Source organism: Tursiops truncatus, chromosome 13 (assembly GCF_011762595.2).
Source record: "Tursiops truncatus isolate mTurTru1 chromosome 13, mTurTru1.mat.Y, whole genome shotgun sequence".
Lineage (NCBI taxonomy): Eukaryota > Metazoa > Chordata > Mammalia > Artiodactyla > Delphinidae > Tursiops > Tursiops truncatus.
The window spans coordinates 77,130,766-77,156,378 of NC_047046.1; the positions used below are offsets into that span (position 1 = coordinate 77,130,766).

At 34.1% G+C, this 25,613-nt stretch overlaps 2 pseudogenes; one reads left to right on the forward strand and one right to left on the reverse strand.

The window, feature by feature from the left end:
* The window catches only part of LOC101334140 (tyrosine--tRNA ligase, mitochondrial pseudogene), a 307,010-nt pseudogene that overhangs the window by 146,650 nt on the left and 134,747 nt on the right, over positions 1-25,613 (forward strand).
* Positions 1-25,613, reverse strand: part of LOC101333849 (serine/threonine-protein phosphatase 2A 56 kDa regulatory subunit gamma isoform-like) — a 146,636-nt pseudogene that overhangs the window by 60,486 nt on the left and 60,537 nt on the right.

Consider the following 25,613-nt stretch of genomic DNA (forward strand, 5'->3'; position numbering starts at 1 on the left):
CTCGCTTCTGAAATCTGGCCTCCACTGGACTCATGAGGCATTGGTTTCTATTCAATAAATAAGCTGTAATATTACCTCTCAAGGCTATTATAATAATTAAATGAAACAAGGCACTTGAAAGTACTCTCTAAACTAAAAAATCCCTAGGAGATATTATTTATTATTTATTAGTTGTATGCTTTATTATTTTCTACCAGCAGCCACAAACCTATGTCCTTAGTGAGATAAATCTGCACAGCAAAAATCTAAATCTCTAATTAATTATGTCCATTAAGATACATGTAAATGAAGCATGTTGCATAGTGTTTTGGATAGCTGGTAGTTCCTTTTCATACCTTTTCCACTTCATACTTGTTGACTTTCTCATCTTTTTCTTGAGAACTATTGTGCAGTAGGAGCTAGAAATAACTCTGAAATTTTTCCCTTTGGAATTTTGTATAGAACTGATGCTCATCAATTCATTTATTTTTAAACTTCCACCATAAGTTTACCTGATTCATCCATCTACATAAACGTAACTATAATTTATTTGATCTTATTTAGAAATGCATCTTCCCCTCAAAAAACATTTTCTGTTTGCAATTTTTAATTTCTCTTAATAAAATAGTAATAATTGTCTAGAATTTGTAATCTCTAATACTATTTGACCATGTCTATAATGGTTTCTATTATAGAAACTGGCTTAGCATAATAAATGCTACATAATTTCTCATATCAAGTTTTACACATTTATTTTACTACTTTAATAAGTCATGCCCACCACCAATGACAGTAGTACTAAATCAAATACAAAGATCTTTTGGTATGCTGTGATATTTTACTTTAACATTTTATAATGGAACATATTCTGTAAGTTAAGTTCATTTTCCATTACTGCCAAAAGCAGACTTTTTTATCCTTTTAGCACTATCTCAAGTATTCTGTTTACAAATGTCATTTCAGATAAAGTTATCGGATTAAACTAAAAGCTTTTGAACAGCAAAGGAAACCATTGACAAATTGGAAAGACAACCTACTGAAAGGGAGAAAATATTTGCAAATGATATGACCAATAAGGGATTAATGTCCAAAATATAAAAACAGCTCAAACAACTCAATATCTATAAAACAAACAATCTGGTTAAAAACCAGTCAGAAGACCTGAATAGAAAATTTTCCAAAGAAGACATACAGATGGCTAACAGCTACCTGAAAAGATGCTCAACATTGCTAATCATTAGGAAAATGCAAATCAAAACCAAAATGAGATATCACTTACACTTGACAGAAAAGCTATCATGAAGAAGTCTAAAAATTACAAATGTTGGTGAGGTGAGGTTGTGAAAAAAAGGGAACCCCTGTACACTGTTGGTGGGAATGTAAATTGGTGCAGTCACTATGGAAAACATTATGAAGTTTCCTCAACAAACTGAAAATAGAATTACCATATGATAAAGCAATTCCACTCCTGGTTATATATCCAAAACATGAAAATACTAATTCAAAAAGATACCTGAACCCGAATGTTCATAGCAGCATTATTTACAATAGCTATGATATGGAAGCAACTTGTGTCCATCGAGGTATATATTTACAATGGAATATTAATTGCTCAGCCTTAAAAAGAATGAAATTCTGCTATGTGCAACAATGTGGATGGACCTAAAGGGTATCATTCTTAGTGAAGTAAGTCAGACAGAGGAAAACAAATAGTGTATGTTATCACATATGTGGAATCAAAAAAATAAAAGAATCGAATGTACATAACAAAACAAAAAGACTCACAGATATAAAAAACAAACTGGTTACCAGTGGGGAGAGGGAATTGAGGAGGGACAAATAGGGGTATGTGATTAAGGGATCCAAACTACTATGTATAAAATAGATAAACAACAAGGCTATATTGTACAGCATAGGGAAATATAGACATTATTTTGTAATAACTTTAAATGGAATATAAACTATAAAAATATTGAATCACTATGTTATACACCCGAAATTAATATAATATTGCAAATCAACTATACTTAAATTTTTAAAAAGTAAAACAAAAGTTGCTTTTAAGTCGGTCATCAATTTTACTACAAGATGAAAGGAATCATTATCCTTTAATGGCATGGTTATGCACAGAATCTTGTTGGAGCTCTTATTCTACAAGGGAAGTTCTCTGGATTTTGCTTCTGTTCTTCAACTGGATGTACTATCTAAGACCTAATAAGGTTCCATCTCTAGATCATCAATATGCAGCTATATTGTCAGTTATTTCAATCCTTCTGGTCTCAGGCAAATTAGAATGTCTCCAAGATTCAAATATTTTAAAGTTTTGTTTTGTTTTGGTATTTTAAAAATTACCAGGCAGTGTTGCATGGTAATGTTTTTCCTATAACATTAACTCACTGCATCTCTGAATCTTTTTCTAAATTATTTTTGACAAAAGGATAAAAGGCAAAGGAAGCCAGATAGCAGAGGTATTTCTTTATGAGAAGTGCATATTTCGGATCATGTTGACCTCTTTGTGTTGCCTATTTGGAGCTGTGCTGACATTGCCGTAGTATTTGTGCTGCTAAGTGTGAAGATAGAATCAGCCAAACCCTCAGGTGATTTGTCCTTTGGGTGATAATGACATTGAATCTCACAGTGATTCTAAATTTTCCATGGTCACTTCACACCCCCAGGCTTTTCAGCCGCAGCAGTTGAAATAAAACCTTTAGAGTCTTAGTTATCCTTTTAGGACTTTGAGATATACTTTATGGAAAATATTCACATTTTCTGACCCAAAAATATATGTTCAGATTTTAATAAAAATGAGAGTCATGTACAGTTGGAACTTGCCTTAATCGACCTCAATGCAGTGGATTCACTGGATCAACAAGTGAACTCCATTTCTTCTGTAAAGCATGTGGAATGATGCTCTTGGTGCTCTGTGTTCTCACTCCTCGTGCTCCACTCTCTAATATGTTGGTGGCCTCCACTGTCATCAGTCGAGCTGTATGTTTGAGAGTTAGTCATATTTGTTCCCAAACTGATTAATGCCTGCTGTCCTTGTTATTGCAGTTACGTAACTTAATTAAATCTTACATGAACCAAATAAAAAGAAAGAGAATAAATGTTTCTATAAAAAATACCAAATCTTTTGGAATTCTTGAAAAGTCATGGCACTGAATTTAAAACCAGTTGTGCCATACAACTATTAAAGGATAAAAATGCGCACACACGATACTCTAAAGAATGCTGAATTGGAAACTGTAGATGTTGAATTATAGATGATTTATGCTCGAAAGATGAGTCAGAACTGTAATCAGCAGTAGTATTACAAAGAAAAATTCTCCCATGTTGCATAAAACACTGTTATTTTGTTGAATAAATGCACAGACAAATGTTTTAAGTTAAAATATTTGAGGTCTCTGGATATTTTTCATGATTCTCATCTTTAACTGAATTTTGATAAACTATCGGTTATTAGCAGTCCAAGATATTTTAGGTAATATGTCATTATTGTGAACAAGAGGGTGGAACCATGACAATAAGAAGAGACTGAGACTACACAGTGCAAGTATTGGGTTGGTCAAAGAGTTTGTTCGGGTTTTTCCGTAACATCTTATGGAAGAAGCCAAATGAACTTTAGGGCCAACCCAATACAACTATATTAAATGAAACTATTTCTTTTAAGATAATAAAACTATAGAATTGGGAAAAATTTTTTTGTCAATATTAACTCAATTGAGTGCCTACTTAAAGTGGAAATTGCTCTTTTGAGACTGCACCATCCTTCCAAATTCTTGCAAAGATAAGGTCTGGAGCATTCTGGAAATGGAACCACAAACATCATATCTTTGATAATACCATCCTGTTGCTTTTATTTCTTACCCAGTTTATATATTTATATTTATATATGTATATATATATGCAAAATATACATATACATGTATGTGTTTTATATATATTTTCTTCATTCTACTAGAGCAGAGGCATTAGTCTGGCATTTTTTAATGAACTCAATATTTAAATAGAAATTAAATGTAATTGAAACTCTGTAAGATACCCAGAGAAGCATTATTTCAATAGGATTCAAGAATACTTACAAAAATCTTAAGTACACTCAATAAAATAACCAGTTTTTTAATTATAGTTTATAAAAACACTCATGAAAATAATAAAACATACATCACGTCAAGAAAAAGGAGGTCAGCAAGGTTATGAGTAATTTATTTAAAATAACATACAAATTCACAAAATATTAAAATCAATGCACCATGAAAATGTTTACTAATTAAAATGAGGTCAGTATACTCTCCTGGAATTCAATTGAGTGGAACATGAGAAAAACATATCTCTGCAGTTCAACACACATTTATACAAGAGCAAATAATTTCTGTTTTCTTATTCAGAATCAATGAAACAAAAGATTAAAACAAGTCCTTAATTTCTACCCATTTGATTCAATGTATTGTATCCTATATTAAGTGATAATTTCTCCTGGTCTAAATAATAGTGTTGAGTTAGCATTACTTTTCTTAGTTTTATTCTTTATTTTTTAACAAACCAAGAGTTTCTAAAAGGAAAAAAGACATAGGAGCTTAATTATTAGATAAATGTAAATTATTTTTCTTAACTTGTAATAAGTTTTTTTCTGTATCTTGTGAATATTATTGAAACTTCAGATGCTTTCGCTCAGTGTTAGTTATATGCTTTGGAATACATTTTTGAAATATAGCATATATGCATAAAAGTTCAAAGATCAGAAATGTTCAGTTGTATAAATTCTTGAAATGTTGAGCACAGCTGTGTAACTAGTATTCTAGTCAAGGAAAACAATATTCCACTGACCCATAATGCCTCCTACTCCATTGGAGCCACTACCTTTTGAAAGGTAAACACTATGCTTACTTCCAACACTAAAGATTAGGTTCTCCTGTTTTAAAATTATATATAAATGGAACCATGCAGTTGTTAACCATTGTGCCTGGATTCTCTTGCTTATGGTTTGAGATGGATCTATGTTGCTGTGTTTAATGCTAGATCATTAATTCCCATTACTGTGTAATATGCTACTGTCTACTGCTGGGAGGCATTTTCTTATTTCCAACTTTTCGCTATATAAATATTTTAATATTGTAGTGCATATTTTTAGTGACAATTCGCATACAGAGATAAACTTAACGTTATAACTGGCATGTCAATTTGCTCAATAAAATAACATAAAGTATTTGTCAGTAAATTGACTCACTCATGTGTCTCTATTATTCATGATAATATTGTAAATAATACACTTTGTCTATGTTAATCTTAAAAATATATTTGTATTGGATTAGGTACCACCAGTTCTTCGATATTATTGTTCTGATTAGTATCATAACGTTAGTAGCATGGGAAGCAATATCTGAAAGAAATCAGAGCACGTGCCATAACTTATTTACACTACTTAGGGAAGTCTCAGATTAACCTGACGCTCTTGATGATGACAACCCACTTAGGGTGATACGTCTATGCCAAATGCTCTTCATCTTACATGAAATACTGATTAGAAAAGATGCTTTACTTCTTAGTAAGTTAATAATATGATACTGCTGTGGACTTCCATTATTCTATGGTGTTTTTGAATTATTATATTAAGCAAAAATACATCTATAACTGACTAACACAGGAAATTATGCCTTCATTTCTACATCATGAAGGTCAGAAATAAAGGAAGAAAACTAACATTACTGAATTATTTCACCTTAGTTTTCATTCTTGATGGAATATGAGAGATTAAATTTCATTATAAGCAACGTGTACAGGGGGTGGGTAGAGAGTTGTGCAAAGACACAACTAGGCATATAAACAAATTGAGCTGATTATAGAAATAGTGTCTATAAGCAAAATACAGGGCATTTTTATAATATGTAACTGGTGATATTTTTGGAGCTTCTCAATTCATAGGCGGGATTGAGCTAATTAAAGGAGCTATGCTAAGAAGTGTGTTTCTTATTTATAAAATCATTAGGTTTTTCCATTATCGAAGAAAGGTTTCCATTTCCATTTCCCCCTCTTAAGCTTATTAACATTCACAGATTTGTCAAGGTTATAAAAAGGTTATTATTTGGATTATCTGAAATAGGTAAAAAAAATGAGGCTTAATTAGTCTTTTTTTAAATATGTGAACTTGTTCAAAAAATTATTATTTGGTATAATGGAAAATACTTTTCCAGTGTGCACCTCTAGGGAATGTTAGGGGTAATTTCTTCATGGTTGTAATGAGACTAAATACAAACTAGTGAAAAAAAATATTTGCTATGATAACTAATATTTCACAATCAACTTGAAAAAATAGCATTTTGTTACAGAAAGATATATGTTAAGAAATTTAAATCATACACACATACACGTAAACTCATCACTTATCCTGAAGGCTAATTTCTGAGAACTTCATCCAAGCCAGCCACTCATGGATTAAGTTAAAAGATTGATTGATTGCTTACTACATGAAAGTCATTCTGTTATGTGCTAGGAGTGCAAAAAAGGAAAATGCATGTTTTTCTTACTCTTAATGTTCCAAAATATCATTCAAAGAGATAGTTACATAATCAGATAATTATAGTTCAGTTTGTAATGCTGCAGTCCAATAACAGCGCTATGGGCAAAGGTTTCAGAAGTCAAGCAGACACATTTGAAAGTGTTTTCTAGAAGCAGTACCCCCAAACTGAGTGATAGCTGGAGGAATAGTAGAGAAGTTAAAGGAAACTGGTCTTGATATTAGATCTGGGCTCATAACCCAGATCTAACCATTTAACCCCTATAATACTAGTGAAAACTACTGAAGCTTTGTTTCCTTATCTGCAAATGTTGACAAATCACATTTCTGTAGTGAGAATCAAATGGAATGGAGTATATGAATGACTGAGCAAAAAAGTAGTACTCAGTAGCTACTTCAGATGGGTCAAACACCCTTCTCAGCTCATTTCATGGTTAATTTATATAATTCATTCAACACACCTAAAAATAGGAAGGATGCCTGCCCTATGCTTCAAAATTGCAGTTTACAGCCTAGAGGGAGTCCCAGTTTTAAAGAAAAGATGCAATTAACCCTTTACAGTTAACCCTTGTAAACCCGAATTTGTATGATTTCAGAAGTAGTATAAGAATTAATGGATTTTGGGCTTCCCTGGTGGCACAGTGGTTGAGAGTCCACCTGCCGATGCAGGGGACACGGGTTCGTGCCCTGGTCTAGGAAGATCCCACATGCTGCGGAGCGGCTAGGCCCGTGAGCCATGGCCGCTGAGCCTGCGCGTCCGGAGCCTGTGCTCCGCAACGAGAGAGGCCACAACAGTGAGAGGCCCACATATCGCAAAAAAAAAAAAAAAAAAAAAAGATGCAAACAACTAATACACACAATGACTTCCATGAATCTCAGGAGGATTATGCTGAGTGATGAAAGTCAATCCCAAGGGGTTACATACTGTGTGATTCCCTGTATATAATTCTTTTGCCTAACATTTTTTTAATTGAAGAAAATAGAGATTGAGAACAAATTACTATTAGTCAGTGAATCAAGACAGGAAGGTCAAGATGGGGAGAGGGTCGGAAGGATATGGTTATGTTTATAAAAGGGCAATACAAGGGATCTTTGTTGTGACAGAACTCTGATGTTGGATATACCAGTCTACACCTCTGATAGAAATGCATAGAACTAAGCATAGACACACACGTGCACACATGTGCAAGCACATAGATGAGTACATGTAAAACCAAGGAAATCTGAACAAGATTGGTTAATTATGTCAATGTCACTTTCCTAGTTATGATATTGTATTACAGATTTTCAAGTTGTTACCAATGGGGAAACTGGATAAAGTGTACACAAGATCTCTTTGTATTATTTCTTACAATTGCATGTTAACTTAAAATTATTTCAAAATAAAAAGTTTAATAAAACTGACAGCTAGGAAGAAAGGAGCATTCACTTAGAGTATAAGAACAATTAATGGAAAGCTCTAAGTCAGTAAAGATACCTTTAGTATCTTATTTAAAAAATAGCTAATAGCCTAGAATTTGGTACCTTGGACATTTTTATGAAAAAAAAAGTGAAATAATACTTTTCCCACACAAACAAATCCTTGGAGATTTTGCCACACATTGCATAATCAAAATTTCTAAAGGAATTACTTTGCAAAGAAGCAAAATGATCTTAAGAGTGTCTGAGTTGCAAAAGGGAATGATAATTGAAGATTCTGAAAAACACATGAGTAAACACTCATTCAACAAACAACAATATCAGTGTCTAATTTGTGAGTGTAGACTAAAAACTTTAGACAAAACATACTATAAATTGGGAAGGTTAATCGCTGTTAGTGTTTCTAGTATTAATACGTTCAAAAGAACGATAAAAATATATTTACTAATTTAGACTTTAAGTGTGAATATTGAAAGAGCTGGAAAACCCTCTGAAGAGAGAAACAGAGTACTACTTCAATAATGTAAAGGAAAAAGTTAGAAAAACTAGAAGAAAAAATATGAATTATTGTAAAAGAAGAAGAAAGGCTGCATAAGTGAAGCTCAGAAGTTGTTAGCAGAAATAAATCTAAATGTGTCATAAACCCTCAAATAAATATCCCATTAAAAGAAAAGTCTTGATGGGTTTGAAAAGAATTTAGCAATCTTTATTTTAATGAGAATAAACTAAAATTTAGAACACAAAAATATTAAAAGTAAAATCAAAGCATTACCAAGGTTAAAGGGTATAACAGAATATTCACATGATCTTAAAGCATCACCTTACTAATGTAAAATGTAAAATATATTGCTTCACCTGATGATGCTTGAAAAAAGCCTGAAATCCACAGCCCAGGGGAAGGATGAAATACAACACAACGGTGAAAGTGAATAAGTTGCCCAACAATGGATTAACTTCACAAATATTCCACTGAGTGGAAAAAAAAAGAAAACTGCAAAAAAACTATACTGTGGTACAATTTATATAAAAGCTTAAAGCCTGCAAAAGGGAAGCAATATGTTGTTTGGGGAATGTGCACGTATGTGGTAAATCTAGTGAAAGCAATGAGGAGCAGTTACATACAAAATTCGAGAAATGACTTACTTCCAAGGAATGAGATGTTAGGGGAGGGGAACAGTGAGGACCCGGGGTCAGAGGGCGCCTAGGAGATTGGCATAGTTCTATGTATTTAAGTGTGATTAAACCTATGTATGTGTATTTGAGGATGATCACAGGAGTATTTGCATTATTTTCCCACTCATTTATATTCTCTGTGTGCATTTATTAAATATTCAAATAGTTTTTAATAAAGGAGTATTGGGTAGAATGAAATAAAAGGGAAATAAAGAAAATAAAATAAAGAGTAAGGATTAAATACTGAAATGAGATTATAATAGGAAGTGTAGGTAACTGAAAAATTATGAAACCTGGCCAGTTGTCAGTAGGTGAAACTCACCAGGAAGGGAAAAGGGAATTACTGTATAAACAGCACATTAAAGGAGTGACAGAATTTTCCCCATATATTGCAAAGATGTGCCATGCCTCTCTAAACCAATTACACTTCTACTCCCTGAATCTCCTGTGTAAGAGTTGCCTTGAACCACCCCCCAGCCCCGCCCTTCATGTAAGGCTAGGTTAGTGGTGATGAACTCTTTTTTTTTTTTTTTTTAAAGAAGATGTTGGGGGTAGGAGTTTATTAATTAATTTATTTATTTTTGCTGTGTTGGGTCTTCGTTTCTGTGCGAGGGCTTTCTCTAGTGTGGCAAGTGGGGGCTACTCTTCATCGCCGTGTGCGGGCCTCTCACTATCACGGCCTCTCTTGTTGCGGAGCACAGGCTCCAGACGCGCAGGCTCAGTAGTTGTGGCTCACGGGCCTAGTTGCTCCGTGGCATGTGGGATCCTCCCAGACCAAGGCTCGAACCCGTGTACCCTGCATTAGCAGGCAGATTCTCAACCACTGCACCACCAGGGAAGCCCTGATGAACTCTTTTTTGCTTTCGCTTATGTGTAAAAGTCTATCACTCCTTCAAATCTGAATGATAGCCTTGACAAATATAATATTCTTGACAAATAGAATATATCACGCTGCTACCTTCTGGCCTGCAAAGTTTCTGCTGAAAAGTCAGCTGATTGTTTTATGGAAGTTCTGTTCCATGTAACTAGTTGCTTTTCTCTTGTTGCTTTTAAGATTCTTTAACTTTAATTCTTGCCATTTTAGGTATAATGTGTCTTGGTACAGAACTCTTTGGGTTCATCTTGTTTGGGACTCTCTGTGCTTCCTGGACCTGGATGTTTGTTTCCCTCCCCAGGTTAGGGAAGTTTTCAGTTACTGTTTCTTGGAATAATTTTCTGCCACCTGTAGGAGATAGATATTTACAATGTAGGCCTGAAGTAGCACATAGAGGGGTTCAGAATGGGCCTCCCCAAAATGTGACATGAGGATTATTTTTTCTTTTTGCATGAGGATTATTTTGAGCTAAAGGCAATCATGATTCTGCAGGTTCAAGTGAAACTACTGCTCTTTACCTAGAATATTTTAAATATATATATAAATATATGATATAATGAAGCAATATAGCTTCTTTTCAGATGATTAAGTAAAATGTGCTTAGTGAAGTATTCAATGATATACTTGAAAAATATTTAATCCAAGGCATCTCTCTCTGTCTGTCTCTCCTTCTTACACAAAAAATTGATTAGACCTCAAAGATATGTTGTGGTGTTTTAGAGATGGTTAATTAATATAACAAAGGTGTACACTTTATCTCAATAGTGCTTGTAATCATTTATGAAAACATTTATATCAGTCTAAGTAATCTACTTCAGGAGTTTCAAAATATCCATCTCTTGCTTAAGGTACCATGTTATATCCAGATCTGCACTCACTTTGGACCAACTGCATTCCTCTAAATATTTAGTTTACAAAGCTGTCACTAGGCTTTACAACTGCATGAAAGGACTAAAGGTTTCATTCATTTTTATGTAAAGCAAGATTATGACAAGAAAAATGAAGTGGAGGTTCCAATACATTTTTGGCAGACTGGAAGCAACAATCTTTATCTGTACCTAATGAAGAAGTAGATGTAAAACCATGCAAAGAAAGGATGCAAGCAACTGATACAGAGAAAGCAGAGATGGAGCAAACAGGTGGTTTGGACACAGCAGGAGCTGATAATGACTGGATTAATGATGGTGGAAAAATATGACCAGATGCAATAAAGTCAGATGTATTTCAGCACAGGCTACTGAATTTTAGAGGACAGAATCAGAAACCCAACTGTGGCACTTACGGTTGATACAAGAAAGTTGCCAGCACTTGAAAACAATGCAGTGTTTCTGTCTTATTGAACAAAGTATTCAGTATTAGCCTCCAGGATTGATAAATTATTTCTACACTTTTATTGTGAAACTTGTATGGAAAATCTAGCTATTGGATAGGAATTTAAGAGGGTATTTGTATGCAGCTAAAGAAATGAATATGTGTTTTCTATGGAGCACAGTAGCATAAAGTGTAGGATAAAGGGCAAAAGTACAAGGAAGAATGGCCATCTTTAACTAATAACCCTTGATATGTCACCAAAATTTTGATTCAGTCTTTCATACAATGAAATACATCAATCTAAAAAATTTCGTAGTCACAGTGTGGTAAAAATACTAAGACTTTTCGTATACTATGACATTTTATTCCTCGAGAGAGAAGTACAAAGAGAAAACTGAATGTAATTGTCCCCTTTTTCTTCTCTTATTTCCTTCTACAAAAGAATTTAGATAAAATTATTTTAAGTATTTTAACCACCAAAGTATTATTTAAGTCCTAAATTAAAAATCAGTTTTAAAAATTTATCTTATTTCAAGTAATTTAAAGTTAGCTTCTAGGCTATATAATATTTGTGCATGGTATATATCACTTTTGAAAACTAAGAACTTTGTTGAAGATTTCAAATATAGTAACTGTTACAGCACCGCCTCAGACAACTTTTACCTGTTTGCCCCTCCTGTTATAAAAGAGTTACTCAGGGAAAAAGATCTTACATTTCTACATAGATTCTAAGTGCCTGTAGATCACTAAATAACGTGAATCTGGCCAATGATTAGCACAGTAGAGTAAAAAATCTGTGCATGTGCTGTCTGTTCCCTTATTCTATATCCATAAAATGCCAGTCAGAATTTTGAATGATTAACCTGACATAACATGAAAAGTTCACACAGATGAATGCCCAGATTGCATGCTGGCATTATATGTCAGTAGTTAAAAAAACATTAATATTAATATAGTATGTGGATATAGAAAAAATCATTTATTGGGGATATGGGTAACTCAGGAATATCAGGGATAGGGCAGAACAGAAACAGAGAGTGTGGCATGAATTCTAATTCCAGTTTTCTCACTAGAATGTAAACACTATCAGGGCATGCTTCTTTCCTATTTTGTTTACTGTTGCAGCCCCAGCCCCTAGGAAAGTTCCGGATATACAGATGGTGCTCAACAGTATTTTCTTTAAAAACAACTTGTGGATTAGAGGCTTATAATAAAGGCCACAAGAGTGCGTGCACGCGCGTGCACATATATACACACACGCGCGCACACACACAAATGCCACGGGGTGAAGCGGAGTTAAGGATCCTGTCAGGAGCACTGGGCATCTGAGAAATGGGCTCAGCCGCCAGTATGGGTGGGGACTCGATGGTGAGCTCCACACCTCTGCCCGCCAGGGAACTGGCAGAGATACTGCGAGGACGCTTTCTGTCCATAGATCACCTATGGTTTTAATCAAAGAGAGTAAAACAGGAGTGTTCTCAGATCCCTGAGAGGACATGGAGTGGCCGTAATCCCAGTGTGGTACCGATAGAATCAGGAGAGCCATTCCCTACTCTCCTCCACTGGCTCAGTGGAGAACAATTAAGTCTATGTACCCTCTATGCAAGCCTCTCCTGGTTACTGTCTGGGAAACAAAATGATCTGGCATCTTACTCCAGCTGCCTATGTGTTCCTATTACCACTACCATTGCCTTACCCTAAAAACTGCAAGCCATTTTCTTCCTCATTTCTTATATTTGCAATTCCCACAGCTGTATTAGTCTCTACTTAAGTCGATTCTACTACAGGATCCAGAGCCCAGTGACAACACAGACATGAGTTCTCTGTCTCCTCATGTGAAAATATTTCTCCAGAAATTTCACATTTCCCTCCTAAGCACCAGTGAAAAGTGAAGAGGGAGGACACTTGAAATAGATCAATAGTCATAAAGAATCCCCAGAGGAATCCTGTGAGGAAGAAAGGAAATGGAAGGGATGAAGCTGGAGCATCCCATACCATCTGGTTAACTACGGTAACAACACAAACACCCCAAGATCTCAGTTACTTAAAGTATTACAGCTTTATTGCTCTCACATGGCACAGGAGGTTCTGCAGTGTGCTCTTATTCAGGCTCCATCAAATATGTGGATTCTCCAAAGCTTTGGACTCAGACTCCCACCCAGATTCCTTTGAATCCAGCCGGGAGGTAAGGGAAAGGGAAAAGCTGTGGGGGACTTTTCAGGTTTTGTGTTCTAGGCATGCAGACATCATTCATATTCCACCCATATTCCATTGGTCAGAGCACAGTCACATGGTCTTAACTGCAAGGCAGCATGGAAAAGACAGTATATGCACCCAGAAAAAAGAAAATGTGGGGTTGATAAAACACAACATTTATCCTGCAAGCGTCTGCCTCATCTGTCAATAATTGATTTCATTCTTTATCACACAGAATGTGCTCATTCCTTGCAAAGGGACACATCACAAAGTCTAATATCTAGCTTTAGGCAGTCACTTTAGCTTTAAATCCAGGGTTTCCAGGTGACACACACTCCTTCCCATCATGTCCAGACATAGCTGATGCTTTTGTGTTTGAACCATAACACATATTAAATATGCAGTACAAAGGATAGTATAACAGCAGCCCAAACTCCCATTTAGAATAAAAGAAGAATGAAAGATGAGGAAAAACCCCACCAACACAGTAGTCATCAGTCCACAGCTATCTGAAATCCTCTGGACAGACACTGCAATGATATCCTACCTGGGGAGTGGGGACGTTCCTTGGTTGTGCCCCACTTCTGCGTTATTCTCCAGGTTCCTGTCTTCCTTGTCTTTTTCCCCCTATAGCTGAGGAGAATATTGCTTTTATTAGTCAGGGTCCTTTAATTTCCACGTGAATTTTGGATCTATATGAATTTTGTAATTTCTGCAAAAGAGCAAGCTTGATTTTTTATAGGGATATAGGGATTAAAGTGAATCTGTATATCACTTTATGAAGTATTACCATTTTAGGAATATTAAAATTTCCAATCCATGAATATGGGATGTCTTTGTATTCACTGAGGTCTTTTAAAATTAACTTTAATGAATGTTCTTACATTTCTTTTGTGAGATTTATTCTTAAGTATTTTTTGAAGTTATTGTAAATATAATCGTTTTTCCAATTTCATTTACGGAGTATTTGGTATTAGTCTGTAGACATGTAATTGGTGTAGCTTTACTTCTTTCTTTCCAATCTGGGTGTTTCTTTTTTATTTTTCTCTCATAACTACCCTGACTAGAACTTCCAATACAGTATAGAATAGAAGTGGTAAGAGTAGATATCCTTGTCTTGTCCCTGGTCTTACGGGAAGTTTTCATTTTTTTACCACGAAGTTTGATGAGTTTGATGGGTTATGGTTTTTCATAAATTGAGAAAGTGCCCTTCCATTCCTACTTTGTTGACTGGTTTTATCATGAAAGGCTTAGATTTTGTCTAATGTTTATTATGTATATAGTGAAATATTCATGTGTTTTTTTCTTTATTATATGAGTAGAATGTACTATCCTGATTGATTTTTGTACACTGAACTAACCTTGCATTTCTGGGATACATACTACTTGGACATGGTGTATATTTTTTTAATGTGTTGCAAGATCTATCTGTTAGTATTTTTTGAGAATTTTTGTGTATATATTTGTAAGGGATTTTGGTCTGTACCTTTCTTTCCTTGTGATGTATTTGTCTCATTTTGGTATCAGGATAATACTAGCCTCATAGAATGAGTTAGAAAATATTTCCTCTTCTGCTGTTTGGAAAAGTTTGTGAAGGATTTATATTATATCTTGCTTAAATGTTTGGTATATCTCACCAGTGATGCTATCTGGTTCTGAATTTTTCTTTGGGCAAGGTTTCCTTCCCCTCTTTTATTAATTGTTAATTAAACTAGTAGAATTTTCCCCCAGAATTGAGATATAACTAACATTTAATACTGTATAAGTTTAAAGTGTTCAACATAATGATCTGACATACGTATGTATTATGAAATGATCATCACACTTAATTAACATTCATCACCTCTCAAATTTTAATTTTTTTCCTTATTATGAGAACTTTTCAGATCTACTATCTTGGTGACTTTCAAATATACAATATAGTAATAAAAATACTGTATTTTAAATTAATAGATTTTATAGAGGAATTTTAGTTTACAAGTGGGAGTTTTTTGATTACTAGTTCAATCTCTTTACTTGTTATAGATATATTCAAGCTTTCTATTTATTTGATATCAGTTTCAGTAGTTTGTTTCTTTCTAAGAACTTGTTAATTTAATCTAGGTTGTATAAATTGTTGCCATGCATACATTTTTGCATTTTACCTTTTTTATCTTTTTCTAAAATTTCTGTAAGATTTTTAGTAACAATCCCTCTTTTATTTCTGATTTTAGTAAACTTGAGTCATTTTTTTATTTCATCAGTCTAAATGTTTGTTAATTTTTTATCTTTTCAAAGAACCAATTATTGGTTTTATTATTGATTCTCTATTCTCTGTCTTATTTTTCTGCTCTAATTTTTATTGTTTTCTTCATTCTCCTTGTTTTGGGTTTAATTTGCTCTTTAATTTCTAGTTTCCTAAGATGTAATCTAATAGTTAGATTATGAATTCAACATTTTTTTCATTTACATATACATGTACTCACAAATTTTCCCATAAGTAATGTGTTAGCTACATCTTGAAAGTTTATGGTATGTTGTATTTTTGGTTTTGTTCACGTTGATGTATTTTCTAATCTTTCTTCCTTTTATGACCGCTTCATTATTTAATAGTGTTGTTTATCTTCCACATATTTGTGAATTTCTCAAATTTCCTTCTGTTATTGATTTCTAATTTTACTCTATTATGATCAAGGAACATATTTTGTATTATTTCAGTCTTTTAAAATTTATTGAGGATTGTTTTATGGGTTCATATATGGTCTGTCAGAGAATGGTTTATGTGCACTTGAGAAGAATAACAATTGAAACACTCAAAAGTTATATTTGTTCTAAGGGCGCCTGGTTACACAATAAGTATTTTCAGTCTCTGGCCTCTCAGCAGGAACTTGGTCAAGGCTGTGAGGAGCTGTGTCCACGAAGAGAGCTTCCTATTTGCAAAGAGACCCTCATAGCATCACTTTTACCACTTTTTAATGTCCCAGCTATCTTCCCTGTTCATCCCTATGTAAAATTAATCTCTCTTCACCCAGAGCAAAGGACAAACTGTAAGATAATATAAAGAGGATTTTCCTAACTCTTTGCTCACAAAAACAAAACAATTAAAATTTTGATCTTCCCAAGTTATATGATGTAAAGGAGAAATCAAACAAGTTAACTTAACTTCAAGGTCAGTATGTTTATGATTTTATGAGTTACAGAATCTTAATGAGAGAATTCTCTAAATCATAGAAGCAGAAGTAGAAACATAATGGTACCTGTTATTTATTTTGTTCCTGTGTTTAAATAACAGTAATCATCTTGTAACCCCCATGTATTTCTGATTTATTCAGTATAGTCCTTGGACACCTGTTGGAATTTTCAAAATCTTTGGTTTACAATAATACTTTCAAGCAATTAAAGCCTTGTGCACATATTGTATTTTTAAAGACCTTTGTATCCAAAATACTATGCTGTTGAATGTGGGCAACCTCGTTTTGAGGTCTAAGGTTGCCTCTAATGTGTTTCCATAATCTGTTGTCCGTTGACTCAAATCCAGACCTGTTGTTCTGCTCGACATGTCCCTTCAACATGATGTAATATTATTTATCATTCTTCTTTGATGTTAAGTCTCTGGCTTTGTATTCTCTTCATGTACCTGGACATGTTTCTTTTCTGTCTCTCTCTTTTTTTGTTGTTTTTGAGCAAACATGAGACAATACCGTTGTAATTCTATCAGGAAGTTTTCGTTTCAAGGAAAGATTGTTTCCCTGATGTTTATTTTAGATTAGGGCAAAGAAAATGAGCATATAATGTTTAAATTCTACTTCCATTTTTGAGAACATTGCATATTATACCCCTAGAATTAAATGCTTGATATCTTCCATTTGCAAAAAAATTATACCCTAGTATTATTACAGTTAACTACTATTTGTATCTTATTTAGCTTTTCAAAACTATGTGGTAAATTCCTGTTTTAATAATATTCACTGAGGCATTTATTTTGCTCCTGTTTTTCTACATCTTGTCTTTAAAATAATATTAAACTTAAACAGATGTCCACTTAAGCCCCTATTAGTCGATACATGTATATACATGTGCATCTCCTTAACCTTACTTAATTTCCAAAGAATAAAAATGACAAGGTCATAATTCCACCTAACACGATACAACTTTCTCGTGTACAACTGAAAATGTACTAATCCCTTCCCCAGAAGATGAGACGAAGTTCTTGAGTGACGTTTACTCTTCTCCTGGATACCTCATAACTTAAATGCTCTGATGTAAAATTAACAAAACTTAAATACTATGATATAAAAGCAGTTCATCTTATGTTATATGATAAAGAAATAAGAGAGGAAGGAAAACAAAGATACAGATAGGTACATACACAAACGTATTCATAGCAGAATAAGGAAGAAATACTCATGACAATTATAGTTTTTGTTTCTTTAACTGACTATGTGGTCATAGCTGACATTTACATTTACCTTCCTCCACTACCCATTCGGATTCTCTTTGCCTTTAGCAAGCACCTCCGCTGGTCATTGTTCTTTACCTGGTAGGGTGACCCAAACTTGTATTCCTGAAGGGTCTGGGCCATTAGTAGTCCTGCCTGGATCGCACTGTTGTAGTTTTCCATTGACCTTAATCACAGGACATGGTAATACAAAAGAACATCCTAAGGAATCTCCTGTATTCCAGACATACTCTCTTACCTCTGCTGTGGAGTAGTAGTCTAATATCTCCTTGGTAGTCAGAATGAATCACCCCAACCCATATCATAATTCCCTTACATTTCAGTTCAATGGAATCATTGTTGTGTCTCCTGATAGAAATGTTATCCCCTCTGGAACTAAGACATCTAGGCCAGCAGAGCAGTGAGTCATGAGAACAAAAATTTTGTTAGTGGGTCACTAGGGATAATATTGAGTAGTACTACTCCCATTTCACCTCTTGATTTCTGGACCTGTGAATCCTGGCTATTGGAGAAGTAGCACTGTATATTGGAAGCTGATTCAGAGCATATAAAGACGTTTGGAGAATGATGCTCCAGCTCTGCAAGGTGTTGCAACCTAGCTGACACTATGACTGAGTCTTCAAAAGGTCACTCTATTATTTTATCAAAACAGCTGCTTCAGGTTGGTAAGGAGCATGGTAAGACCCGTGAATTCCATAAGCGAGGGCCCACTGCCACACTTCTTTTGCTGGAAAATAAGTTTCTTGATCAGAAGCAATACTGTGTATAATACCATGACTGTGGATAAAGCATTCTGAAAGTCCATGGATGGAAATTTTATCCAAAACATCGTATGTAGGGAAGGCAAATCTATATCCAGAATAAATATCAATATATTCCAGTAAGAATAAAATGTTGTCTCTTCCATAATAGAAACGGTCCAATGTAATCAGTCTGCCACCATGTAACTGGCTGAACACCCTGGGGAGTGGTGCAATATTGGGGACGTCAGTGTTGATCTCTCTTGCTGGCAGATAGGGCACTCAGTGGTGGCTGTAGCACATTGGCCTTAGAGAGTGGAAGTCCGTGTTGCTGAGCCCGTGGATAACCTCCATTCCTGCTACCCTGGCCTCTTTGTTCACGAGCCTACTGAGCAATGACAGGGATGGCTAGGGAAAGAGGCTGGTTGGTATCCACAGTACAGGTCATCCTGCTAACTTGATGATTAAAGTCTTCTTCAGCTGAGGTCACCTGGCTGCTTGTGCCACTTGTGTACACATTACTTTTTATAACCTATTTAGACGATGCAAGCTACCATAACTCCTACTCAAACTTCAAGTCACAGCTTCTACCACTTTCTGCTGGAAATCTTTCACTTTCTGTACCATGTCATTGTTTGGCCAGTGTGATCCCAAACCAACTTCTTACATCTATCATTTGTCACTATTTTCTCTTTCTGTTCTTGACTGGTGTTTCACAAATATTGGTCTACACACTGGTCAGAATCTATGTTGAAGTTATTATTCTTTTACAAATAAATGAACAAATAAAGACAATCTAAGGAATTTTCCATAAAGCAGTACTAGGAGATAAAATGCACCATCATTCATTCTCATCTTAAGTCCTCCTAAACATGTTTTGGTCATTAAAATGTCCAGTACTTTATAAAATGATGATGATTGTGGTAGATGCAATTTTTCCCCTTCCTCCCTCCTTCCCTTTCTTTCTTCCTTCCTTCCTCCTTCCTTCTTCTCTGCCTTCCAAATCCCAAATATAACAGAATAAAAAATGTTAGCAACACTATTTAGACCCGCATTTTAAACTTTTTTTGCTCTAAACTTGGAATTGAATTTTTTAAAAATTGTCACTATTTCCCTGGCACCTTTATCAGTGTCCTGAACACATAGTACATGCCAATATACCTTGAATAAATGAGTGGTTACACCCTCAGATAGGACAAGACGAGTATAATCTAAGAAATTTCCAGACAAGGCAATAAAATGGGTACAGATACTGTTAGCACTCAGGTTCAGGGGATGCTGTTTGGTTTGTAGGCTCAGTAGGCTCCTGGCCTGAGTATTTTAATTACCGCCTAGTAGCTTCCCTGGTGATTCCATTACTTACTCTGCTCAGCACCCTAATGAACTCAGTGCCCCCATAATTAAAATTCATTGTTTTTATGACAGTCCAGCATATTCTGTGCTGCACAGCTAGTGATCTGCATACAAACCACTGAGTTAGATGAACATTTTTTAACTTCAATCCAGCACATATTTAAGCCCCACCTCAAAACCTCAAAGAAAAGTAATAATTATAGAAAGGGGCAGTAGACTGTTTTGGATCCGACATGCCAGTTCAAAATCAGCAGCGTACTAAAACAACGATAAAGTGTGACCTTTGGTAGCACTTATACGGTGGTACTTAAAGATGGTTCTCTAATCGTTTCAGTTTTGCCAGTCATTTGAAAACATCCAATATAAAACAGATAAAGTGATTAAATTACCTTTTGGCCTCCTGAAGAGCTATTTTTGTGCTGAATTTGACTCCACCTACAGGTATCTGTCTGTATGTCCATAAAAATAGGAGATGGAATCCTTTGGGAAAGTACAGAAAAATTGTGCAGACACTATAAACCACATAATAGAGCGAAGTCATTACCTATCATCCACCCCACTGAAGCAAGGTGTAAATTCAATTTTAAGGAAAGCTAACACTTTTATTCTATTTTGAAGCAGTTTCTTACCTGGCAGATGGGTAACTCTGTCTTCGCTTACATTTCTTAAGGTGCAAATTAATTTTTGGCTCAGATAGTAACTCATCCTGTGTAAGGAAATTGTAACAGTGAGGGCTGATCTCTTCTTCTCAGAAGGACAGTTGAGTCAAACATAGACATAGCAGATTCTAGAAATGTTTGCATTGTTTAAAAATTTGTCTACCCCTAGATTATTCCCCAAAAGGTGATCATATTTTATTTGCTCAGCATACATTGCAATTTATTTATTTATTTTTGAGGTATCGACAAAGCAAAAATATATAGGAATTTTTATTGTGAATTCATTTGGCTAATGCAATTCTGAATTTTAAGGAAAATATATATCATTTATACTGCAATAAATATTTACCCCATTTATATGACCAGCTACTGACAAGGCATATTCAAATAGTTATTCTTCATTCTGAGTACATTTAATATATAAAATTTTAGTTAGCAATTTGAAAGTTTTTTTTCAGTATAATTTCAAATGAGGCATCATTCACTTTATACTGAAGTGGGAGGATTTTTGCTTAGAGGAGGGAAGTTTCAAGAAGTGAGTATCCACAAGCAGATGCTGTTAGATATTGTGATATTGAAAACATAATAATGTTCCATGTATTGCAAATTTAGAGTTGTGGAATCTCAATGCAATATTTAGTTTGGTTGATGTTAGAAAGACCAAAAGTGAAGGATCAGATTATTTCAAAATGTTGTGTATAATGGAGAAAGAAAAATAAATTACAATGGAGTTAAGTCTGTATGAAAATGCCTGGCACCAAGTAGACCTTTTCACCATATTAACTCTTCTTAGGAAACTGTTTGGTTTTATAAAGGAAAGCAGTGAAAAGTGTATATTGACTTTCAGAAAGTTTCTTTATTTCGAACTGGATGAAATGCATCTATCCTATTATGTGAGAGGTACATTTGTTATGAATAAATTTTTAATTGATAAATGTCACTCACCTGCTTAGAAACTTTCATTTGTCCATTACTCTTAGAATAAAAGATTAGTTCCTGAACACTGCTTGCATGATATAATCTCACATGCGCTCTTATCTCCCCACTTATCATCGCTCTGTTCAGTCACTTTGGTCTTCCAGTATGCTCAGGGATGTTCAAAGCTCAATGTCACTTTCTCAGAGAGATTCTCCTTAAGCCCACTAATTTCAATTATTTTTCTCCTATTCTCTCAAAACAATCCATTCTTCATCGTACTTACCATAACTTGCATTGAAGGCTTATATATTTGTTTGTGTAACGTCTGTCTCCTCCATTACCTCTTTTCCATAATGGAAAAGATCATATTCATTGGTTTTTCCCTATAAACAACCATGTATGAAAAATCATACATGGTAGTTACTTCTTAAATATTTATTGAATACAAATTAAAATGTTTTGCCATACTGTTACTATTATAAAGAACATGTATGATAAAAGAATTATTGAATCTCTATTTATTTTCTTAACTTGTAGTTTTCAATTTTAGCACATTGAGTGCCACATGCTCTTTCCAAATGTTCCAGTGAACTTTCATCAATACATAAAACTTAGTTCTGTAACAGTTAACTATAAACAGTATTAAGGCAGGATCTTTAAATGAACACATCATGGTTTTAACCTATAATGATATGCTGCCTTCTTCAAATAAATGATAACATTAAGATAATTCTAAGAAAGACCACAACATAGGTGAATTTTACATTGTCAGTCTCTGAGAGTTAGCCAAGGGAGTCAGTGGATCTACGCTATAGAAAAAGTGAGTAATTGATGTTAGTCATGAATGCTTGTATAGACGTGGTAAGATTTTAGTTGTGATTATGTTGTAATTGTGTTTATGTAGTATTCTTTCAAAGTTTTTCATATTTAGAAATGTGTTGTGTAATAATCTAGTTTTTGAAATAGAATGAAAACCATTGTCTACTGTGGTCTGGGTACTTTCATTAAACAAGAATTTGGGGCTTCATTGGTCTGATAACTGCTGTAGGTATGTGATTTATTTTATTCTTCAAGAATCCTTCCATAAATATTAATCAAAATAAGAACAAAATCCTCAGGCATGAAAATTATATATAGATAGGAGAATATACCAATTTGTCTTGTTTCCCTTAATTTGAAGAATGAAAACTAATATTTGTTTAGATTCTGCTAAGAGCCAAGTTACTGTGTTGGGTGTTTCTTAAACTCTGTATTAATCCTTACAGGAACACTGATGTACCAATAGCTTCATTTTGCAGATGGCCAAACTAACTTTAAGGTTTAAAAGATAAACTAATATTCCCACATGCACAAAAACTTGTATCTAGTAGAAACAGAATTGAAAACATTGGTTGTCTGGTTGCAAAGTGAGAATTCTTTCCTTCTTGCCTTGCTTTCTCCAAATGACTAATTGAAACAAAACAGGTGATTTTCACTTTATAACCCTCTGTATAGAGTTCCACAAAGAAAAATTACCTAATACATTTAAATAGAAATTATTGTTCTAATAATGTTAATATGTTACATTTATGTTCTTCATTTCAAATATTAAAGTGCATTTTTGAATGTTTCTTAAGTAATGCTGAATTGTCCAATGACTATGCAAAATAATCTCTATTGACTAGTTGGTAAAACAGCACATAAGCAAACATAAAAGATTTTTCTTTATCAATATTTTGAAAATATCACAAAACATTAGCATTATCGGTCATCTATTTTTTGCCATTTTCATAACAGCCTTAGGACAACTGGATTAGTAGTGCCTATTATGAAGATAAGGAAAGTAAGACTCTGAATGGTTATGTAATGTAAGAGTGTTTAGCAAATATGAGATTAAAAAACAATTATTTCCTACCACACTAGAGCCCACGGTTTTTACCTTATCTTATGTTGCATCTCAAAATAGTGTTAACTTCTTTAAGCAAAATTTGAACCAGCTCCTAAGTATTAATGGAATAAATCTGCTATACCATTCCTTGCTATCAGATGGGTGGCAGAAAAATTCCTAAAATGTACATAAACCTAGACAAATATAGGCATAATGTTTTAATAACTAAGGTAGGAAAACATGTCTAGCTTCCACAAAGGCCTTCAATGCCTACCGAATCTAAAATTAAGAATAAAGACCCCTGCAATGATCAAGATACCTTTTATGTTTTTCTAGGATAATTCTTGCAGCAATCCTATACTGCTTCCATATTCTTTCAATATGGCATGTAAAATACCAGATGAATAGAGTAGTGACAATTTGAGCATTGGGGAAGAATATAATCTAGAGACAATCTGGTGTTTCTTTCAACTGAACTGTGCTTTTAGAACAATAGTATTGTCAGTCATTTACCTAAATTGATTAAAATAAAGAAAAAACCTATTTGTCTTTTATTATATTTCAGAACAAAGGAACATCTCTTCGGCCAGGTACTGCTGTGACTTCATAAACAGTAAGTTAATTCCTAAGGTTGCATTGAATATTTGAGATATGTAATTCAGGATTTTTTCCCAGCTCCTAATTGGCTAAATTCAGTACTAAACCCTTCACAAAATAATTCAGCCAAATTGCTCATAGTTTGATATCACCAAGTCTTTAGTGCATACTCTATTTAAGAGGCCACATTAATATATCCACTCCTTCCCCATCAGGGTTTTCACTGTTGAAGATATTTCATTCTAGACTGCAACTCCCAGAAAAAGAAATTAGTTTTTGTATATGGTACCTGGGAACAACTTCCAGAACCTTCTTCACTGTGTATTTTCTATTGGAAGAAATCAAAGGCTTTTTTGACTCCAAAAGGTCTTGGGTCTCACTTTTGTCAATATTGATGGAAACAATAGAAATTACTAAAAATCAAGGAAAATATCCTATGAAATAAAAGTAATTTGCATAATCTTTTAAAATGAATTCCATTTTCAATATAATAACAGGAACTCTAAAGAATTTCATTAGCCAATATTGTATAGGCTGCTAATTATCCATTGTGAAAAATACCTTGATTAGAACTAAAGGACTGAAAGAGACGGATCAGCACACATTAAGTACTGTAACACAAAGGACATAACACAGGGAACATCATAAAATTGTTCTACTCTTTCTTCTTTTATACAACCACACATATGCACACATGTAACACACACACAAACACTAAATACAACACAGGCCTTACAGAAAAACTTAAATTCTTGTACATTGAGCAAAGGTTTCTTAAAATTTGTTATGGACTTTATATTCAGAGTTATTCAAAAAATTTGGTTGACATTGGCAACATTTATAAAGTTCTACAAGTTTAGGTAAATGTTAGAAGAAACTTGATTAAATGACTCTATTTAATAATATTAAATAAGAAATTCAGTCCCATTGGTATAGACAGATATGTTTTTCTGAATATCAGGTTAGCCGTCTGTTAAAAAGAATAAATATTCATCTCACAGGTTGGCGTAAGAACTAAATCAATATGCTTGTACATAATGTCTGCTTAACAGGCATTCAAACTATTATAGCTAACATAGCATTAAAAAATATCTCCCCTTTTGAAAGTTGAGCTAGAGGCAAGATTTTGAATCTATTGATCTCTTGTGCCTAAATTAATGTTGCTGCATCATGTAAGTGGTTGACCATGTCATCCAACCTTTGACTCACAGATTTGACATCAGAATGAAAATTTATCATAACTGCATGATACCCTCCCAAGCAAGACTCTAAGAAGCATAATAAAGTATCTTGGTAGATAACCCTACTTACCTATCCTTTAGTGGCCACATTCCAATTTTGTTGGCACTGTTCTCGGCTCTCTCTCTCTCTCTCTCTCTCTCTCTCTATATATATATATATATATATGTATACACACACACACACACACACACACACACACACACACACACACACATACATATATTAAGCTTCAGAACCTCTTAACTGTTAGGGTTTCTGCTAGGGTGATGGATGACATATAAGAAGTTTTCTGTATCCGCATTGGTCATTTGGAAAATATTGGTTCACTTAGTT